Source organism: Sciurus carolinensis, chromosome 5 (assembly GCF_902686445.1).
Source record: "Sciurus carolinensis chromosome 5, mSciCar1.2, whole genome shotgun sequence".
Taxonomy (NCBI): Eukaryota; Metazoa; Chordata; class Mammalia; order Rodentia; family Sciuridae; genus Sciurus; species Sciurus carolinensis.
Window position 1 is genome coordinate 24,577,799 of NC_062217.1, and position 8,661 is coordinate 24,586,459.

The window sequence follows — 8,661 nt, forward strand, 5'->3', positions numbered from 1 at the left end:
AAAATTAAACAAAAGATCCATTGATCACTAAAAATATATATATTAAAAATAAGATTATAATTAGTACTATGTATTTAGTTTGTAATCAGAAAGACCAGCCTAAAATACTCTATAGGAAAAGAAAAAAAATTATTACAAGGCAAAAACAGAGACTCCGTTCTGAAAAGTCCTGAAGAATTAGATTGTGAATGATTAAAAAAAAAAAAAAAAAGGAAAGCTAAATTATCCTTCAGAAAATGTCCTTTTAGCTAGCCTAGACCACACCTGTAATCCAAGCTACTTCCAAGGATGAGGCAGGAAGAACATAAGTTCAAGGTCAACCTGGGCAAATTAGCAAGATCCTGTCGCAAAATAAAACATAAAAATAGCTGGAGGCAGCTCAGTGTGAGGCCCTGGTTTCAATCCCCAATGTGGGAATAAAAGAATCTTCTTTTAAAATGCAGACTCACCATTCTGAGAAACAGTTTCTCCTAAACACTATTTTATTCCTTAGTTAAAAAGTTGATTAAAGTAAATACTGACCAACTAAAATGAAAAGGATTTGCATGGTCACTGTGATGGATTGAAAAGAAGACATGGTAAGCAACAGCCCTGTGTTAACGATGCTTTGGGAGAGAATGGAGGAGGGTCTGAGTTGGTGGATTCTCCAAAGTCCCTTTGTGACTGTAACAAAATACCTGTGATAATCAACTTAAAAAGAGGAAATGTTTATTATTTTGTCTCACATTTTCAGAAGTTTCAGTTCATTTGTTTTTGAACCTGTGGTGAGGCAGTACAACATGGCAGAAGTGGATGACAGAGGAGGCCTCATGATGGCCAGGAAGCAAACAGGGGGAAAGGAAGGGACTGAGGTTCCAATATCCCTGTCAAGGGCTTGTCCCCAATAATCTAACTTCTTTCCTCTGGGCCACACCTCCTAATGGTTCCATCACCTCTCAGTAGCTTCACAGGCTGGCCACTGAGTCTTTAATGCATAGATCTTTGACCCTTATCTGAACTAAAACACCATGTTCCTGGAATGTGGTAGGGAGGCAAGCTACTCCAATCAAATATTTTATAAAAAGAGGAGCCTATAGATTGCAGGATTTCAGCATCCTCAAGTGGCAGATAGAGTCAACCTCAATTAAAACACCTTCCATCCAGGTGCAAGGGCATATACCTGTAATCCCAGAGACTTGGGGAGCTGAGGCAGGAGGATCAGTCTGGGCAACCTAGTGAAACTCTGTCTCAAAATAAAATTAAAAAATTAAGGGCTGGGTGTGTAGATCAGTGACGTAAGTGCCCTGGGTAAAATAGATGGAATTCAGAAAGATCTGCATCTGTTGAGTTGCTATGTGGAGGGCCTGACAATGTCAAGTGTAGACATATACTGAATATATGCCTTTGGATAGCTATGAATGATTATGATGAAAATCCCTTGGCCTTGATCAATCTGCCAGTAGTGCTTTGGGGCTCAGCTCCCCTCCACCAGCTCCAACTTCTCCAAAACCACACGAATGGCTGACTCTATATTTGTCTTATATAAATATCATCTTGGGGTAGGACACTGCATCTGAATCAAAGTCTGTGCCGAGTTCGGTGAATTATGCTGGGTTTGGGAGTCATCATCTCTGAGCCTATTAAATGTATACATCTCAGTATGAGTTTCCATCAGTCCCCAGATTCTCCAATGCTTTGGGTGCTCTATAAGGCAACTACAGTTCATGCATTATTGACATTCCTAAAGACTCAGATGCCAATCTCAAGGTAAAATATAGGAAGTATTTCTTAGAGGTCCTTGGACACAGGGCACCAAATCATGATCCCTGCTTTGCCCCCTTTGGCTCACTGGGGTCTGGACAGACTATGGTGAGCAAGGCAGCCTTCCTTGAAGCAGTTATACCTGAAAGAGCAAAAGGATGTTGGCAAATTAAGGGATATCCTGCCGGTGCTCTAGAAAGCCACACTGCATCCCTCGGGAGTCTCCTCAGCTGCAGATGACAGGAACATCAGACAATGGTTTGAATACATGGGTCCCCTTGATGAATGAACTGCAGAGACATATAAACAGCAAGGAATGGAGCATTGAGGCCATTGACCATTTCAAAAAGCTTTCCACGGCCAGGCGCGGTGGCACATGCCTGTAATCCCAGCAGCTCAGGAGGCTGAGGCAGGAGGATTGTGAGTTCAAACCAGCCTCAGCAACTTAGCAAGGCCCTATGCAACTCAACAAGGTCCTGTCTCTAAATAAAATATTTTAAAGGGCTGGGGATGTAGCTAAGCAGTTAAGTGCCCTTGGGTTCAATCCCCAGTACCAAAAAAACAAAACAAAAAAAAAAAAAAACAAAAAAAAAAAACCAAGAACAAAAACAAAAACAAAAACTTCCATGATTTCACCACCACCAACAAAAACAACTTTTAATTAGATGATCTCTGTGTTCTTATCTATTGAGTGTGTATTTCTATCTAGGTTAAATTATAACCACTGCCTTGTAGACCTTTTAATTACCTGATTCTATAACTATTTCACTAATCAAAAATAATACTATTTAGCTTACTTTCCATTTATTGTAAATCAAAAACAAGAAAAATCAACATCCTCAAACCCTAATGGTAGAAGACAAATTGGAATAAGTAGTGTAGTATATATTCAGAGTCTTTTAAATAATAATAATAATTATTATTATTAGCAGAATAATTTTCTGCGTTGACTAAGCAATTTCAGTTCTGGTTATTATTCTAGCAAAATTAATAATCATGTGGATAAGATGTTGCTAAAAGAAGCATTTCATTTTTGTAATATTAAGTAGTAGAAAACCTAGTTAAGTGTCTAATAACAAGATGCATGTTAAATTATTGTTTTTCCATACAATGAAACTATCTTCAGGTATTTAAAATGTTATTTTGCCTGATTATGTATTAATAAGGAAATGTATTCTATTGAAAGGGAAAAATCAAATCCCAAAAATATATGATTCATTTTCACATTCAAAATTTAATTTATATAGAGAAAAAAAGTCTGGAATAACATAAAATAAGGTATTAATGGCTATCTGTCGGGTTTTAAAATGTCTTCTTTTTATTTACATGACATTTCTACATTTTAACCATAAACATGTAAGACATGAGAATTTTTTCAATGAGAAAATTTTGTTTTATTTGAAAAAGTTATTAAATAAAAGCAAATGAATAAAAATTCAAATGAAGAATATCTTTTCACATAGTCCTGCAAAAGGAGGACAAACAGGTAGAGCTATGGAAGGAAAAAATTTGACCATGAGCCGATAATTGTTGAAGCTGAGCATAAGTACACAGGGGTATATAGGTGTGCATACACTTTCTACTTATGTGTGTATTAGAAATTTTTTATTAAAAATTAAAATTGTAGGGGCTGAGGATATAGCTCAGTTGGTAGAGTACTTACCTTGCAAGCACAAGGTCCTGGGCTCAATCCCCAGCACTGAAAAATATAAATAAATAAATTGTGTGTGCAGATCTATAATGCCAGATTCATGAGAAAAATAATTAGAAAAAAATTAGAAAAAGTCTGCTCTGTGATATATGGCCACCACTAAAAATATCATAATAATTCCAGAGGCCCTTCCTCCCCCCACTCTCCCTAGACAGTCCCTAGAATCCTTTATTCTGCATCGTACAGACACATCCAGTACTCCCTCACCTTAGCTTCTCAGGAAGCAATGATTGTGGTCCTTGATTACAAGGCCAGAAGGGAAATGGTCCCAGGCATATAGAGGGCTGCCATTTCTAATGCTCCAATACCATGGGCCCATGTGGTAGCACTAATTCTTGACAGCTACACCCTGGCCATGGGACTGGGAAGTCCTCCCCTGATTTAGCAGTGTAGGGATCTTTGTGCAACCATGCCTGAGAGTGGGTTTGCTGAGGCCCAAGGCAGAGTGTGGCCAGGAACAGGTAGATGAAGATGTAGGCACCATGAAGATTATTGTGGTCACTTCTACATAAACATCAAAATAAAAACAATACTGAGCTGTCAGAAAAAGGAATCACTATATTCCAGTGTGCTTCTTATGTTTTCCCATGGTGACCATTTTGATAGTGCTCTAGAAATTGCAAATCGTGCTTTTAAAAATTGTCACATCTCCTTCACATTACTGAAACCCCAAACACAAGCTATGTCAGACCCTCAACTCTCTGGTGTGCTCCCACTGGGCTCCCAGGGAGTACATTGTGTAGCATAGCAACAGTAGTGTAGGTAGAAATTCCAAAGCATCCACCCAGAAAATGCTCCTTCCTGCTGCCCTTAGGAGCACTCAGCATCCAAAGGACTGATGCCCTCCCCTCTTACCTGGATCATGACAAACCCTTCCCCAAAGGCTGCCTGAGTAGGTCCAAGAGAAGACTGGACAGAACCCAGGAGCCTACCTGAGGCTGGGTTTCACAGGTGAAGAGAAGGATGCATACTTCATCTAACAAACCGAACCTTGCCTTCTTCTCTGGAAAATGATGGTGTAGAGGAGAGGGGAGGACTGAATGAACAGGCTCCCTGCCTCTGGGGACCATGTTAATTTCTCCTGTGGGCACATTCATGCCTCCTTTATTTTGGAAAATCCAGACTGAGTTCAAATCTTACTTAATCCAAATTTAAGTCTGTTCTTTGAGAACTGGTTTCCAATAACTAATTTCAAAACCGTTTCAGATGGGGAGAACAAAAGGCTTGTACAGTATTCAGTCACTAATGCTATTGACAGAAGCTCAGGCAGAATGATTTTATACCAGTCTATGTCACTTTGTACTTTAAAAAGAAAAAGATCCCCCCACCAAGAAAAAGCCCTCTGTTAAACTCCAGCACATTTCAATCTATGCATTGATGACTAGGACGAATACATTTTCTGCCACATAGATGTAGTTAAATCCCTAGCCCTTATTTTTAACCCAGCACCATTTCCAAATCAATTTCTATGGAGAGAGAATACCTGAACATTTAAGTCCATCAAAAAGGAGTAAATGAGCATTTCAGATACATCTATCAAGAAGAAATGCCCCTTCTCCCCATCATTGTGGAGCTTTGTCAGTCGCCTGTCAGATGAATGTCCCCGTAAGTGTTTATTAATCACTCTTGCGCTCACTGATGGGCCCCGAACACTTTGCTCCTCTGCATCTCCGACATGCTCAAAGTATGCAGTGGGTTTCTTCTATCCATCTCTCGAGCGCAGTTGCTTACTTTGTTAAAGTTAATTTTCACTCATTTCTGGCTTTGATGGGAAGATTCCTTTATCAATTCAATTCATGTGTGTTGTCTGCAATCAAGGCAATATTGTCTGCTAATGTGAGGTACATTCGATGCTGTCTTTCCATTTTATGCTAACGCCTTTTTTCTGCTGGTCCTGTGTTGGAGACTTTGGGGAAGAGACTGTCTCCCTGAGAGACAGCTTTGCATGACTGAATGGTAGCCATTTTCTCTTTCCAGAACTCCCTGGATGGAGAAAGGATGAGCCGCTTTTTCCCCAGGAATCATATGGATTGAAAAACAAGTCAGTGGGAAAAAAGAAAGGAATGGAGACATGTAATGACAATTTGGTATTCTCACTACTATCTGTAGGACCAAAAAGAAAATATCTTGGGGTAGGTGTAACTGGAGATTGAATCCAAGGGCACTCTACCATTGAGCTATATTCCCTGCCCTTATTAATTTTTATTTCAAAACAGGATCTCACTAAGTTGCTGAGGCTGGCCTTGAACTTGCAATCTTCCTGCCTCAGCCTCCCAGATCATTGAGGTTACAGGTATGCACCACTGTGCCCAGCTGTAGGGCCAAATCATGTTCAACACCTTATATGCCAGGCCATGCAACAAGCTCTCCCTCTACTCCTCCTGCAATATCCCTCTCTCCTCACAAAATTCTCAGTATATCCCCAGCACAGATTCTTGTGCACTTTCTCACCTGTCTTTCCCAGCTTCTCTCTTTCCAACCTCATCCAGGTGTTTGCACCCCATAATCTAAGTCCTTCCCTTCCCAAAGGACCCTGTAAAGCGTCTTCTCCTCAGAGAGACACCTCCTCCCTAACTTAGGGTAGTGACAGCTCTTCTCTGAATGCCTCCAGAAATAAATCTCTCGCCAAGATTGCAAAACACGCCACCTCGTGTTGCCCTGCAGCAGGAGTGGACAGAGCTTGGAAGTAGGGCCAGCTTGACTATGGCTCAGACACCTAGAACTACATGACCCTGAGCAGTCATTAAATCCTTGCAAATGTTTCTCCATAAGTAAAATTAGTGAAATATCTATCTTGAAAGACGGTTGTCAGCATTCACAATAATTTATGTACCCCACCCATCACAGTTCCAAGGTGATATGGGAACCCATTAAGTGGTAGTAGTTATTGTTATAAATCCCTACTAGATGGCAAGCCCCTAGAGGTTAATGTGGTATGGATGGTGTTTTTCTGTATTGCAAAGGATGGAAAGTTAAACCTACGTATTTCAGACTCACTTGCAGTTAAGATTTAGGTTAAGCATAATATAAAAACAGTTAGATTGGTTCATACAATATTTGGAAGACAGAAGAGAGGGAAGACATTTCAAGAACTGTGAATAGCCTGAGATTTTACTCTACATACAGGCTAACAATTAGTCTGCCATAGTATCGTGGATTCTGGTAGAAGACACAAGGCTCCTGGGTCAGAGACAAAGGACTTTAATACCAATAGCAATAGTATCCAGAGTATCAGCATTTCTTGTGTTAGTTCCTCAAGCCCCAATTCCCACAGGGTAACGTGAAGATGGCCAGGTAATACCTGCACACACAGTGGGTTGTATTACAGGAGAAACCCACTGACCTCAGAGAATGCAAATCTTCTCTAAATACAGATAATAGGTGTGCCTGTGCCTGCCCTTTCCTCTGGAGGCACCTGTACCTCTATCTCTAAGGCTATTTGTTACACAGCGTATTTAGACAGTCTATCTGCAAGATGTACAGAACTACAAAAGAGCCATGGAAAATTGCCACTTGACAAAGCCATCTTCCTACTGCCAGTTGTTACTTCTAGCAAGGATGGCCATAACAATTTGGGGTTTCCCACAACAGCATTTCAGAGTCCAATCACTAGCTTCATGGTGTCATGGGAAATTACAGAAATCTCAGATTCCTAATCCCAAATCACAGCTAAAACAGTGTGATTTTGAGATCAACAGTCTCATGGCAACCTTCAGACTCTTCTCTTTTGTTGTGGCAGGCTAGGTAGGTGTTATTGAACTTCCTGTAGGGAGCCAGCCTAGAGTCTGCTAACCCATCCAGAATAGTCTGTTTTGGGCAAGTGAAAGTTAAATCCCATGGTTCTCTAAAGTTCTGGTGCCTTCCACTATAAACTTCTGGTGAGGGTGAAGATGGTGATGATGATGGCGGTGGTTGTGGTGGTGGTGATGATAATGATGACAATGACAATGCTGACAGTGATGAGATCACAAGACAGAATGGAAGAAAGAAAAGAAAGGAGTAGGAGAGAAGGAAAAAGAGAAGGACAGGAAGAAAGTCACTATTTCCCTCCTTCTTTCCCCACAAAATATATCATACATTTTCCAAGGGAAAAAACTCCCATTGGGTATCTCTCTGCCAGTCAAGTAAATTATTAATCCAAAACTGTCCCAAACTATAATATACAATCAATTAAATGCATCTTTTAAACTCTTAACCCGAAATTTGTTATATTTTTGTGAGAATTAAATAAGTTATCACATAGGCTTGGCATATGTATTTACTACATTAGTATTTAATTTTGGTCAATTGATTGAACTAAACTGAAAACCATGTATAAGTCTATCTCAACAAAGAACCAAAAAAAACCCAAAGAAAGCTCCTCTCTTTCTGACTCTGTCACAAAATAGAATGATAACATATTTAACACTAGACTGAAAGACTAGCTAGAAATATAAAATCAGATATTACAATTTTGGACAGTTTAGGCTTAGCAATCTATTTAACTTGACCTTTAAATATTTTCAAAATTAACCTTTCATATACCAATTGCAGCCAAACAAAATATTCACAGAGGAGACATCAGTTTCTGCTATCATCTTCCTAAAAGTGCTTATAGTAAACAAATCAACAGGCCAGACCCCCCTCCAAAACCAGTTTGTTAAAGGAACTTCCCATAGAACTTTGTCCCATGAGCGCCAAGAGTGGAACAAATCTTTGTACTCAACACAAAATCAAGAAATCAAGAAAAAAGATGCTGGAAAACTGGAATGGACAATCTTGGAAGCTTTCCCACTAATGATGTCTTAGGCTGGAATTGGGGGTGTGTACAGGAGTGTTTGTCCCCATAGAGGGCCACTCATATTAGGAATGGAGTCGCTGCCAGAGCACAGTCATGGGAAGTGAAGTTCCTGATATTACCAGAAGATTTATTCAAGAGGTCTCAAGACAGGATAGTGAGTTAGAGAGAACTTGATGGTTGTTCCCCATGCAGCTTTGATCCTCAATGAGTAACAAAAGCCTAGGGAAGTGTCTGTGTCAGTTGTATAAACCAGACAAGGTAGAAGTGTTGTCTTCTTGCTGTCCCAGGACAGAGCCAGCTAAGCTTAGTTCTAAGACATTAGCTGAGGGCTGGGGAGATAGCTCAGCTGGTAGACTGCTTGCCTTGCAAGCACAAGGCCCTGAGTTCGATCCCCAGTACCGCAAAAAAAACAAAAACAAGACATTAGCTG